This window comes from Chlorocebus sabaeus, chromosome 14 (genome assembly GCF_047675955.1).
Source record: "Chlorocebus sabaeus isolate Y175 chromosome 14, mChlSab1.0.hap1, whole genome shotgun sequence".
Taxonomy (NCBI): Eukaryota; Metazoa; Chordata; class Mammalia; order Primates; family Cercopithecidae; genus Chlorocebus; species Chlorocebus sabaeus.
This window is the reverse complement of record NC_132917.1, coordinates 99,437,313-99,451,570: the sequence shown is the minus strand read 5'-3', so window position 1 is coordinate 99,451,570 and position 14,258 is coordinate 99,437,313. Positions and strand designations below refer to the sequence as shown.

General features: G+C 39.2%; 1 protein-coding gene across 2 annotated transcripts in view; it reads left to right on the top strand.

Annotated features, from left to right (window-relative positions):
- Nucleotides 1-14,258, top strand: part of MGAT4A (alpha-1,3-mannosyl-glycoprotein 4-beta-N-acetylglucosaminyltransferase A) — a 128,687-nt gene that overhangs the window by 70,125 nt on the left and 44,304 nt on the right. The window lies entirely within an intron of this gene.

Genomic DNA, 14,258 nt, shown 5'->3' with positions numbered 1-14,258 from the left:
AGCTCTAAGACTTAAATTTGGACATTTGCACTGATGATCTTTGGGAGTCCTGAAACCTGAAAGAGGTTTAGTCTCAGCTGGGGTTTTATCATCCTTTTATTCTCTCCATCCCTTCTCTGTACTCCCAAGAAATCGTGTGAATGAGAAATACCACACTTCTTGTATTTTAGTATCCTCAAAAGATTTAGAGAAAAAATAAATCTTGAAAAAGTTCTTTTTAAATCATGAGGAAGAAGACCCTAGAGTAAATATTTTCTTAATTATTGTGTAGAGTTTCAGAATGGGAAAGGATTTAGGACATAGTATAGTTCTGGCCCACTAATTTGTAACTTTTTAGAGTTGCCTATGTCTTTTTAAGTGAAAATGGTCTTGATGATTTCCTTATTAGAGAAGTAAACAAATGCATACTGTTCAAAACAATTACATAAATGTATAGTGAAAAATTACCTGTTACTCCTCTGTATAAATATAGCTATTTCAAAATATATGTTAAGGGTTTTTTTCCTGTGGCTTGTACAGCTATATATGAATGGGATCACTCTATATATATTTTAATGTAGTGGACATTTTTCCATGCTAACAAGAATAAATATCACATCATCATTCTTTATGGCTATAAAATATTTCATTATGTGGTTTTAGCACAATTTATTTAATGTCTGATTGATAGACATTTAGGCTGTTTCCTAACTGATACTGGTTGTCTCTTGTTCAAAAACACCTGAAGTCTTTGTGATTGTTGCAAAACAGAACAGGAAATCATATGTATGCGGAGGTGATGGCTAAATGAAGTGGTTAGAAAGAGACAGAAGGAGTTTTTGAGGTGGGTTTCGGGTAGAATATTACCTAAACCAGAACAACCAAATGATGTTGGTGGTAACCATGAAGAGGACTTTGTATTGAATGAATATATATGTATATATTTTGTGACAGGATCTCACTCTGTCACCCAGGCTGGAGTGCAGTGGTGCAGTTTTGGCTCACTGCAACCTCAACCTCCCAGGCTCAAGCAATCCTCCTATGTCAGGCTCCCGAGTAGCTGGGACTACAGGTGTGCACCACCATGCCCAGTTAATTTTTTGTATTTTGTGTGTGTGTGTGTGTGTGTGTGTGTGTGTGTGTTTGTCGAGATGGGGTTTCACTATGTTGCCCAGGTTGTCTCCTGAGCTCAAGTGATCCTCCTACTCCAGCCTCCCAAAGTTCTGGGATTACAGGTGTGCACCACCACACCCAGCTTAGGATATTTTTTTATATTACCCTGTTTATTCACATTGTTTCAGCAATTAGCCCAGCAGCATTCCAAATACCTTACTTAAAAACTGTAATTTTGAATTTAGATTCTATAAGGAAATAACAGATTAATCAAGTTGGATGAGCACCTACTGTTCAACTTTGAAAAATTGAGTTTCTAGAATTTCCAGGTTCGTGGAGTGTTTAGTATACAGTATGAAAACTATGTTGGTTTTTTTTTTTTAATTCAGTGTTCTTTTTTAAAAAAATTATTATTATACTTTAAGTTCTAGAGTACATGTGCACAATGTGCAGGTTTGTTAAATATGTATACTTGTGCCATGTTGGTGTGCTGCACCCATCAACTCGTCAGCACCCATCAACTTGTCATTTACATCAGGTTTAACTCCCAATGGAATCCCTCCCACCTCCCCCCGCCCCATAATAGGCCCCGGTGTGTGATGTTCCCCTTCCCGAGTCCAAGTGATCTCATTGTTCAGTTCCCACCTATGAGTGAGAACATGCGGTGTTTGGTTTTCTGTTCTTGCGATGGTTTGCTGAGAATGATGGTTTCCAGCTGCATCCATGTCCCTACAAAGGACACAAACTCATCCTTTTTTATGGCTGCATAGTATTCCATGGTGTATATGTGCCACATTTTCTTAATCCAGTCTGTCATTGATGGACATTTGGGTTGATTCCAAGTCTTTGCTATTGTGAATAGTGCCGCAATGAACATATGTGTGCATGTGTCTTTATAGCAGCATGATTTATAAACCTTTGGGTATATATCCAGTAATAGGGATGGCTGGGTCATATGGTACTTCTAGTTCTAGATCCTTGAGGAATCGCCATACTGTTTTCCATAATGGTTGAACTAGTTTACAACCCCACCAACAGTGTAAAAGTGTTCCTATGTCTCCACATCCTCTCCAGCACCTGTTATTTCCTGACTTTTTAATGATTGCCATTCTGACTGGTGTGAGATGGTATCTCATTGTAGTTTTGATTTGCATTTCTCTGATGGCCAGTGATGACGAGCATTTTTTCATGTGTCTGTTGGCTGTATGCATGTCTTCTTTTGAGAAATGTCTGTTCATATCCTTTGCCCACTTTTTGATGGGGTGTTTGTTTTTTTCTTGTAAATTTGTTTGAGTTCTTTGTAGGTTCTGGATATTAGCCCTTTGTCAGATGAGTAGATTGCAAAAATTTTCTCCCATTCTGTAGGTTGCCTGTTCACTCTGATGGTAGTTTCTTTTGCTGTGCAGAAGCTCTTTAGTTTAATTAGATCCCATTGGTCAATGTTGGCTTTTGTTGCCATTGCTTTTGGTGTTTTAGACATGAAGTCCTTACCCATGCCTATGTCCTGAATGGTATTACCTAGGTTTTCTTCTAGGGTTTTTATGGTATTAGGTCTAACATTTAAGTCTCTAATCCATCTTGAATTAATTTTCGTATAAGGAGTAAGGAAAGGATCCAGTTTCAGCTTTCTCCATATGGCTAGCCAATTTTCCCAGCACCATTTATTAAATAGGGAATCCTTTCCCCATTTCTTGTTTTTCTCAGGTTTGTCAAAGATCAGGTGGCTGTAGATGTGTGGTATTATTTCTGAGGACTCTGTTCTGTTCCATTGGTCTATATCTCTGTTTTGGTACCAGTACCATGCTGTTTTGGTTACTGTAGCCTTGTAGTATAGTTTGACGTCAGGTAGCGTGATGCCTCCAGCTTTGTTCTTTTGACTTAGGATTGTCTTGGCGATGCGGGCTCTTTTTTGATTCCATATGAACCTTAAAGCAGTTTTTTCCAATTCTGTGAAGAAACTCATTGGTAGCTTGATGGGGATGGCATTGAATCTATAAATTACTTTGGGCAGTATGGCCATTTTCACGATATTGATTCTTCCTATCCATGAGCATGGTATGTTCTTCCATTTGTTTGTGTCCTCTTTTATTTCACTGAGCAGTGGTTTGTAGTTCTCCTTGAAGAGGTCCTTTACATCCCTTGTAAGTTGTATTCCTAGGTATTTTATTCTCTTTGAAGCAATTGTGAATGGAAGTTCATTCATGATTTGGCTCTCTGTCTGTTACTGGTGTCTAAGAATGCTTGTGATTTTTGCACATTAATTTTGTATCCTGAGACTTTGCTGAAGTTGCTTATCAGCTTAAGGAGATTTTGGGCCAAGATGATGGAGTTTTCTAAATATACAATCATGTCAACTGCAAACAGGGACAATGTGACTTCTTCTTTTCCTAACTGAATCCCCTTGATTTCTTTCTCTTGCCTGATTGCCCTAGCCAGAACTTCCAACACTATGTTGAATAGGAGTGGTGAGAGAGGGCATCCCTGTCTTGTGCCAGTTTTCAAAGGGAATTTTTCCAGTTTTTGCCCATTCAGTATGATATTGGCTGTGGGTTTGTCATAAATAGCTCTTATTATTTTGAGATACGTTCCATCAATACCTAGTTATTTAGAGTTTTTAGTATGAAGGGCTGTTGAGTTTTGTCAAAGGCCTTTTCTGCATCTATTGAGATAATCACGTGGTTTTTGTCTTTGGTTCTGTTTATATGCTGGATTATGTTTATTGATTTGCAAATGTTGAACCAGCCTTGCATCCCAGGGATGAAGCCCACTTGATCATGGTAGATAAACTTTTTGATGTGCTGCTGGATTCGGTTTACCAGTATTTTATTGAGGATTTTTGCGTTGATGTTCATCAGGAATATTGGTCTAAAAATTCTCTTTTTTTGTTGTGTCTCTCCCAGGCTTTGGTATCAGGATGATGTTGGCCTCATAAAATGAGTTAGGGAGGATTCCCTGTTTTTCTATTCATTGGAATAGTTTCAGAAGGAATGGTACCAGCTCCTCCTTGTACCTCTGGTAGAATTCAGCTGTGAATCCATCTGGTCCTGGACTTTTTTTGGTTGGTAGGCTGTTAATTATTACCTCAATTTCAGAGCCTGCTATTGGTCTATTCAGGGATTCAACTTCTTCCTGGTTTAGTCTTGGGAGAGTGTAAGTGTCCAGGAAATTATCCATTTCTTCTAGATTTTCTAGTTTATTTGCGTAGAGGTGTTTCTAGTATTCTCTGATGGTTGTTTGTATTTCTGTGGGGTTGGTGGTGATATCCCCTTTATCATTTTTTATTGCGTCTATTTGATTCTTCTCTCTTTTCTTCTTTATTAGTCTTGCTAGCAGTCTATCAATTTTTGTTGATCTTTTCAAAAAACCAGCTCCTGGATTCATTGATTTTTTGGAGGGTTTTTGGTGTGTCTATCTCCTTCAGTTCTGCTCTGATCTTAGTTATTTCTTGCCTTCTGCTAGCTTTTAAATGTGTTTGCTCTTGCTTCTCTAGTTCTTTGAATTGTGATGTCAGAGTGTCAATTTTAGATCTTTCCAGCTTTCTCTTGCGGGCATTTAGGGCTATAAATTTCCCTCTACACATTGCTTTAAATGTGTCCCAGAGATGCTGGTATGTTGTATCTTTGTTCTCATTGGTTTCAAAGAACATCTTTATTTCTGCCTTCATTTCGTTATGTACCCAGTAGTCATTCAGGAGCAGGTTGTTCAGTTTCCATGTAGTTGAGCGGTTTTGATTGAGTTTCTTAGTCCTGAGTTCTAGTTGGATAGCACTGTGGTCTGAGAGACAGTTTGTTATAATTTCTGTTCTTGTACATTTGCTGAGGAGTGCTTTACTTCCAATTATGTGGTCAATTTTGGAATAAGTGCAATGTGATGCTGAGAAGAATGTATATTCTGTTGATCTGGGGTGGAGAGTTCTGTAGATGTCTATTAGGTCCGCTTGGTGCAGTTTAGTTCAATTCCTGGATATCCTTGTTAACTTTCTGTCTTGTTGATCTGTCTAATGTTGACAGTGGGGTGTTGAAGTCTCCCATTATTATTGTATGGGAGTCTAAGACTTTTTGTAAGTCTCTAAGGACTTGCTTTATGAATCTGGGTGCTCCTGTATTGGGTGCATATATACTGAGGATAGTTAGCTGTTCCTGTTGAATTGATCCCTTTACCATTATGTAATGGCCTTCTTTGTCTCTTTTGATCTTTGATGGCTTAAAGTCTGTTTTATCAGAGACTAGGATTGCAACCCCTGCTTTTTTTTTTGTTCTCCATTTGCTTGGTAGATCTTCCTCCATCCATTTATTTTGAGCCTATGTATGTCTCTGCATGTGAGATGGGTCTTGACTCTTTATCCAATTTGCCAGTTTGTGTCTTTTAATTGGACCATTTAGTCCATCTACATTTAAGGTTAATATTGTTATGTGTGAACTTTGTCCTGTCATTATGATATTAGCTGGTTATTTTGCTCATGAGTTGATGCAGTTTCTTCCTAGCCTCGATGGTCTTTACATTTTGGCATGTTTTTGCAATGGCTGGTACCGGTTGTTCCTTTCCATGTTTAGTGCTTCCTTCAGGGTCTCTTGTAGGGCAGCCCTGGTGGTGACAAAATCTCTAAGCTTTTGCTTGTCTGTAAAGGATTTTATTTCTCCTTTACTTATGAAACTTAGTTTGGCTGGATATGAAATTCTGGGTTTAAAATTCTTTAAGAATGTTGAATATTGGCCCCCACTCTCTTCTGGCTTGTAGAGTTTCTGTCAAGAGATCTGCTGTTGGTCTGATGGGCTTCCCTTTGTGGGTAACCAGACCTTTCTCTCTGGCTGCCCTTAACAGTTTTTCCTTCATTTCAACTTTGGAGAATCTGACAATTATGCGTCTTGGAGTTGCTCTTCTCAAGGAGTATCTTTGTGGCGTTCTCTGTATTTCCTGAATTTGAATGTTGGCCTGCTTTACTAGGTTGGGGAAGTTCTCCTGGATGATATCCTGAAGAATGTTTTCCAACTTGGTTCCATTTTCCCCTTCACTTTCAGGCACCCCAATCAGACGTAGATTTGGTCTTTTCACATAATCCCATACTTCTTGAAGGCTTTATTCATTTCTTTTTCCTCTTTTTTCTTTAGACTTCTCTTCTCGCTTCATTTCATTCATTTGATCCTCAATCACTGATACTCTTTCTTCCAGTTGATCGAGTCGGTTACTGAAGCTTGTGCATTTGTCATGTATTTCTCGTGTCATGGTTTTTATCTCTGTCGGTTCGTTTATGGCCTTCTCTGCGTTGATTATTCTAGTTATCCATTCTTCCATTCTTTTTTCAAGATTTTTAGTTTGCACTGGGTACGTAATTCCTCCTTTAGCTCTGAGAAGTTTGATGGACTGAAACCTTCTCTCAACTCGTCAAAGTCATTCTCCATCCAGCTTTGATCCGTTACTGGCAATGAGCTGCATTCCTTTGGAGGGGGAGATGCGCTCTTATTTTTTGTATTTCCAGCTTTTCTGCCCTGCTTTTCCCCCATCTTTGTGGTTTTATCTGCCTTTGGTCTTTGATGATGGTGACATACTGATGGGGTTTTGGTGTAGGTGTCCTTCCTGTTTGTTAGTTTTCCTTCTAACAGTCAGGACCGTCAGCTGTAGGTCTGTTGGAGATTGCTTGAGGTCCACTCCAGACTCTGTTTGCCTTGGTATCAGCAGCAGAGGCTGCAGAAGATAGAATATTGCTGAACAGAGAGTGTACCTGTCTGGTTGTTGCTTTGGAAGCTTCGTCTCAGGGGTGTACCCTGCCGTGTGAGGTGTGGGGTGTCGGTCTGCACCTAGTGGGGGATGTCTCCCAGTTAGGCTACTCAGGGGTCAGGGACCCACTTGAGCAGGCAGTCTGTCAGTTCTCAGATCTCAACCTCCATGTTGGGAGATCCACTGCTCTCTTCAAAGCTGTCAGACAGAGTCGTTTGCATCTGCAGAGGTTTCTGCTGCTTTTTGTTTAGCTGTGCCCTGTCCGCAGAGGTGGAGTCTACAGAGACAGGCAGGCCTCCTTCAGCTGCTGTGGGCTCCACCCAGTTTGAGGTTCCCAGCGGCCTTGTTTACCTACTTAAGCCTCAGCAATGGAGGGTAACCCTCCGCCAGCCTTGCTGCAGACTGCTGTGCTAGCAATGAGGGAGGCTCCGTGGGTGTGGGACCCTCCTGGCCAGGTGTGGGATATAATCTCCCGGTGTACCGTTTGCTAAGACCCTTAGTAAAGTGCGTTATTGGGGTGGGAGTTACCCGATTTTCCAGGTGTTATGTGTCTCAGTTCCCCTGGCTAGGAAAAGGGATTCCCTTCCCCCTTGCACTTCCCAGGTGAGGCAATGCCTTGCCCTGCTTCATCTCTTGCTGGTCGGGCTGCAGCAGCTGACCAGCACCAATTGTCTGGCACTCCCTAGTGAGGTGAACCCACTACCTCAGTTGAAAATACAGAAATCACCCGTCTTCTGTGTTGCTCGCGCTGGGAGCTGGAGACTGGAGCTGTTCCTATTCGGCCATCTTGCTCTGCCCTCTCCAGTGTTCTTATTTTACTATAGTACACATTCTAGTTTGTGCTTCACAGGAAGAGTGCCCGAGACCTTTATTATGCCTTCTTTAAACTCTTTGATGTAGGCTGGTTTAACAGAGCTAGTTAGTTGGCCTAGGGTCAGAAATTTGCACAGTAGAGGCCGGGCGCAGTGGCTCACGCCTGTAATCCCAGCACTTTGGGAGGCTGAGGTGGGCAGATCATAAGGTCAAGAAATCGAGACCATCCTGGCCAACTTGGTGAAACCCCACCTCTACTGAAAATACAAAAAATAACTGGGCATGGTGGCGCGCACCTGTAGTCCCAGCTACTCAGGAGGCTAAGGCAGGAGAGTCGCTTGAACCCAGGAGGCAGAGGTTGCAGTGAGCCGAGATCACAGCACTGTACTCCAGCCTGGGCGACAGAGTGAGACTCTGTCTCAAAAAAAAAAAAAAAAAAAAAAAAAAAAGAAAAGAAAAGAAAAAAGGAATTTGCACAGCAGGAATACAGAAGTTGAATAACCGGAGAGTATTTATTATTAAATTGCTTTGGCATTTTTGGTTTTTATTTTTATTTTCTGTTGTGCATTTCATTTATACTAAGAAATATTATTTCTTTTGTGTTTTAATTAATTTTTTGATAGAAATATAATCACATGGTTTTTAAAATCTCCATGTGTATTGTGTACACTGAACAGTGTTCCTTCCAGTACTGTGTTTTAGACAGTTTACCGTGATGACTGTTGATAGCTGTACCCATTCAGAGACATGTAATGGCCCTAATTCTGTACAGATGGTATAAGGTTAATGTTCATATTAGAGCATAAACAGCTATTTAGATTTTCTTCTGATTTTGATAAAATATCTTCCTGGAAAATTATCCATTTTATCCAACTTTTAAACTTTGCTTTAGGCAGAGGTGGGAAATGCAGGCTCCTGTTCTTTTTGTGGTTCTTCCCCCTGATTGCTTTGTGCACGCGTGTGTATTTGTGACTGGCTAGTCAACGGATCTGTTTTCATTTATGATGTTCTAAAAACCTTCTTGGGTTTATTCATTATTTCCTTTTTTGTTTGTTTTCTGATCCATTGATGTCTGCTTTTAACATTATTAATTTTTTCTTCTATTTTAGTTCCATTTTTTACTTTTCAAACATGTTCACCCAAATGCTAACTTGATTTATTTTCATTATTTATTTTTTAGATATCAGAATTAATATGCATTTTGCTGCCTGGTGGCAACCACTTTAACTGGGAGCTTTTTGTTATTTTAATTTAATGGTGAAATGTTTGGTCATAATTTTTCAGCTGGTGTGTGTGTGCGTGTGCATGTTTATACATGTTTATACACACATACATACATATAGTTTTTGTTCTGCTGAATTTCCCCTTTTGGTCTTATTACTTTGGATAGTTGCTGTGCTGGTTCATCTTTAAGGATCATCGTTGGAGATGAAGTTTTCCCTAGGCTGCTGGTTTACAGGAGGATGAGGTGACAGAGTAGTGTTCCAGACGACTCTGCCTTTCCTTCTGCCACACAGTTGGGCCGCTTCCTGCAAATACTGCTAGCCTGTGCAGCTCTTCATGTTACCTCTGGTTATTAGGACTAAACTGGATCTTTTTGGAGTTTAAGAATTTGGGCTATTAATACCCTAAATTAAAGTTTGCAGTTTTTGTATCAGGTTCTCATTGATAATTGTATATGATTTCCAGGAGGAAAAGTGGGAAATACTGTCAGTGCTGTGTTCCCACCCAAACTCTTTGTAAGTAGCTGAGTCTGTTCTAGTTAGACAGCTTAGTCTGCCTTCAGCCAAGGTTTAGTTACCTGAATGTTTTTGAACTCTTTTTCTGTCCCAAAGCACCTGAAGAGTACAACAGCCATATAAACAATACAAACTCTTTTAGTTGTCTGTTAATCTTTTTTTTTTTAAAGAAGGAAAAAGGGTACATTTCATTTTAAGTATTCTTCTACTTACTGAACAAGTGTCCATTGAAGTACCAAAATGAGGAAGGTACTGGAAGAGACTAAAACTCTTTAAAGGCCAGACATGGTGACTCCTACCTCTAATCCCAATGACGTGGGAGGCTGAGGCAGGAGGATCACTTGAGGCCAGGAGTTGTAGACCAGCCTGCGCAGCAGAGCAAGACTCTATCTCTAAAAAAAATGTTTTTTAATTATCCAGGCATTGTGGTATATACCTGTAGTCCCAGCTACTCAGGAGGTTGAGGTAGGAGGATCACTTCAGCTCAGGAGTTCAAGGCTTTAGTGAGCTGTGGTCAAGCTACTGCATCTGGTTTTGATGACAGAGATCTTATCTCAAAAAAAAAAAAAAAAAAAAAAAAACTTAAAAAATCCATTAGATAATAAATTTTGGCCCCAAATTAAAGTCTAGCAGTACACTAGAATGTTAATATTTAATGCCATTAGTTTTATTTTTCTGCTTTTTGAAAAAAAAATATTAGTTATACATGTACATGGCTAAAGTGTCCAATAGTTCTACAAAGCTGGTTAAAATAGTCTCCTGTTTTCATTCCCCCACCCATTCCCCAGCCCCTATTTTCTTTGCTTTCCCTTCTCTGTTTCCTTTTCTTCTGTGTCCTTTTAGGTGACAAGTAAAGTAAAAAAAACTCCCTGTGACTTTCTCTATCGTTTTTCTGCATTCTATTTTGTTAGTTTTTCACTCTAATCTTATTAGCTTTATTCTGCTGCTTTTAGTTTGGCTTTCTCTTCTTTTTCTGGATTTTTAAGGTGATTGGGTAGATTATTGGTTGGAAGGCTTTCTTCTTTTCTAATATAGCCAGTTTAAAGCTATAACTTTGCCTCTAAGCACCACTTTGGCTGCATCCCATAAATTTTGATCTGTCATGTTTTCATTTTCATTCAGATCAAAATACTTTATGATCCTCTTATAATCTCTTCTTTGACCCATGAGTTATTTAGAAAAGTGTTTAATTTTTTTTTACCCATTTGAGGATTTCCAAAATTTTCTTCTTTTGTTGATTTGTAATTTAACTACTTCATAGTCAGAGAATACATACTTTGCATGATTTCAGTCGTTTAAAATTTATCAGTACTTGTTTATGACGTAGTGTATGGGTTGTCCTGGACAGTGTTTCATGTGTTCTTAAAAAGAATGAATTCTGCTGTTATCCAGTAAAGCGCCTTCCCTCCCTTCCTCCCTCCTATCTTCCCTTCCCTTCCTTTCCCTTCTCTTCCCTTCCCTTTCCTTCCCTTTCCTTTCCTTCGCTTCCCTTCCCTCCCTTTCCTTCTCTTCCCTTCCCTTTCCTTTTTCCTTCCTTCCTTCCTTCCTTCCTTCCTTCCTTCCTTCCTTCCTTCCTTCCTTCCTTCCTTCCACAATCATCTATCTAATCTATCATTTGTCTGTCTAATCTATCTGTCCATCTAATCTATTTATTATTTTAGAGATGGAATCTTGCTCTGTCACCCGGGCTAGAGTACAGTGTTGTGATCATAGCTCACTGTAACCTTGAGCTCCTGGGCTCAAGCAATTCTCCCACCTTGACCTCCCAAAGCACTGAAATTACAGGCATGAGCCACCATGCCTTTCCATGGCTAATTGTTTTAGTTTTTGTTTTTAATTTTTGTCTCACTATGTGGCAATGGCTGGTTTTGAACTCCTGAGCTCAAGCAATCTTTCTGCCCTAGCCTCCTGAGTAGCTAGAAGTGTCTTTCTATAGATATATATTAGATCAAGTTGGTTGATAGTGTTCAGGTCTTCCATATACTTGCTAATTATCTGTCTAGTTTTTTTAATCTGTCTAGCTTCTATTCTTGATTTTAAATGCTAGATTTACTGTATTGGTGTATCAGTAGTATTTTGGCCTGTAATTTTTTCAGCAGCTAGATTTAAAAATGTTTATGCATTGGTTATAAATCACACAAACTGGCTGGGCATGGTGGCTCATGCCTCTAATCCCAGTGCTTTGGGAGACTTGAGTGGGAGGATTGCTTAAGCCCAGGAGCTTGGGATCAGCCCGGGCAACATAGCAAGACCTCATCTGTACAAAAAATAAAAATGTAGCCAGGCATGGTGGTGCATACCTGTGGTCCCAACTACTTGGGAGGCTGAGGTGGGAGGATCACTTGAGCCCAGGAATTCCAGGCTGCAGTGAACTCTGATCACTCATGCCACTGCACTCCAACCTGGGTGACAGAGCAAGACTATGTTTCTTAAAACAGAAAAATCATACAAACTACTAGAGGAAAGAAATTGCATGTGTATGTGTGTATGAACAATATTCCGTAAAGTTTGCTTGTAATTCAATAAACATTTACAAGCAAATAATTTGCTTGTAATTCAATACATATTTTTACAAGCCTCTGCCCACTGAAACTTATGTAGAAGGACAAGAAAGAAAACCCCGAAATATGTAATATGTTAGGTGAATGTTAGATGATAATGAGTGCTGTGGAGGAGAAATCAGTACATAAGAAAAGAGGCTTTGGGTTGCCCAGGGAGGGTGGACAGGACATTTGGGCAAAAGCCTGAGGGATGTAAGAGTTGGACAATCCAAGCAGAGGAACTGTATGTTTAAAGGCCCTGTGGCAAGAGCATTGCTTGGCACATTTTGCCAAACAGCAAGCCTATATGGCTTGAATAGAGAAGGTGGGGGGCTCAGTAGCAGGAGGCAGTCAGAGAAGGGTGAAGTGGGCCAGATCACATAGGATGCTACAGGCCATTGCAAGAACTTGGCTTTTACTCTAAGTCATTAGGGCTAGCAAACTTTTTTTAAAGGACCCATAATAAATATTTTAGGCTTTGGGAGTCATACAGTCTCTGCTGGAACTGTTCAGCTTTGCCATTTTAGCTTGAAAACAGCCATACACAATACATGAACGAGTGGGGTTGAGTTTCAATAATGTTTTACTTTAGGATAACAGGCAGCAGATCTGTTTTGCCAATCCTGACCCTAATTTAGATGGCAAGTCATTGGAGAGTTTTTAATAGAGAAGACACTTTACTAACCCTTAAAAAAAAAAAAATTATCTAAAACGACTTTTTATTCTGAAATAATTTTAGATTTATAGGAAGTTGCAAAAATTATAGAGGGTATCTCCTTCACTCAGCTTGCTCTGATGTTAACAACTTACATAGCCATATCATAGTTATCAAAACCAGGAAATTAACACTGGCATAATACTCAACCAAACTATAGACTTTATCTGAGTTTCACGTTTTTCCGCCTGGGTTTGCCTTTCTGTTCCAGCATGCACTATGGAACACCACACTGCAGTTAGTGGTTCTCATGCCTTAGCTTCCTGCTGTCTATGACAGCTCCTCAGTATGTTTGCGTCTTTCATGAACTTGGACAAATTTGTTGGGTACTGGTCAGTTATTTTGTAAAATGTCTCAGTTTGGATTTATCTGCTATTTTCTCATGATTCTATTTTGGCTATGCATTTTTGGCAAGAATAATATGAGTTAACCTTTTTAAAAAGGATCCTACTGTCTGCTTTAGTAAGGGCAAAAGAAAGGAGACTAGTTGGAAAGCTGTTGCCATAATCAAGGTGAGGCCTAGACTGGGAGACTGTTCATGGAGGTGATCAGAGATGGGTAGACTATGAACATCTTTTGAACTAAATGGGTTCTTATAAAAAGTGAGAACCACTGCTATAGCATCAACATACTGTTAAGGACAAAGCTCCAATTAATAAACTTAAATAGCCCTTTTAATGTTTTCTGTTTAGTTTTGTACATTTGGATAGAAATATATATCAAATTTAGGCTTAAATGTTAAATCTTCAGACAGATTTTCTCTGAATGTAATGTTGAAATAGGTCATCTCTGTGTTTCCTCTATTATTGCATTCTATTTTTGTAACACAATATTCAGTTATATATATACATCCATATGTGTACATATTTTTGTTTGCTTATGAACTGCTTCTCTCACCAGTTTTAAGTTCTACAAGCAGAAATCTTCTTTATATACCAACCTATACTCAGAGCTTGATCATATGGATATGGTAGATCCCTGTAGGTATCCAGCATGGATACAGTGTATATAGCCATCCATTTCTTTTCTCCATATTCTTCCTAATACTTGTTATCTCTTGTCTTTTTGACAGTTAGCCATCCTGACAGATGTGATGATATCTGATTGTGGTTTTAATTTGCATTTCCTTAATGATTAGCAGTGTGGAGCATTTTTCATATATCTGTCGGCCATTTGTATGTCTTCTTTTGGGAAATGTCTATTCAGGTCCCTTGCCTATTTTTTCAGTGTTTTTTCTTACTCTTGAGCTGTTTGAGTTCCTTACATATTTTGGATATTAACTTCTTATCAGATGTGCAGCATGCAGATATTTTCTCCTAACCCATAGGTTATCAGGCATGCTGTTAATTATTGACTTTGCCATGTAGAAGAGTGTTAGATGCGATCCTGTTTGTCTATTTTTGTTCTTTTTGCCTGAGCTTTTGGGGTCATATCCAAAAAACCATTGCCGAGGCCAGTGTCGTGTAGTTTTTCTCCTATGTTTTCTTCTGGTAGTTTTAGAGTCTTCTTTTGTTTTCATTCCATTTTGAGTTGATTTGTATATTTGGTGTGAGTTGAAGGTCCACTTTCATTCATCTGTATGTGGATAACCATTTACTAAAGAAACTTTTTCATTGCATGTTCTTGGCACCTTTGCTGGAAATC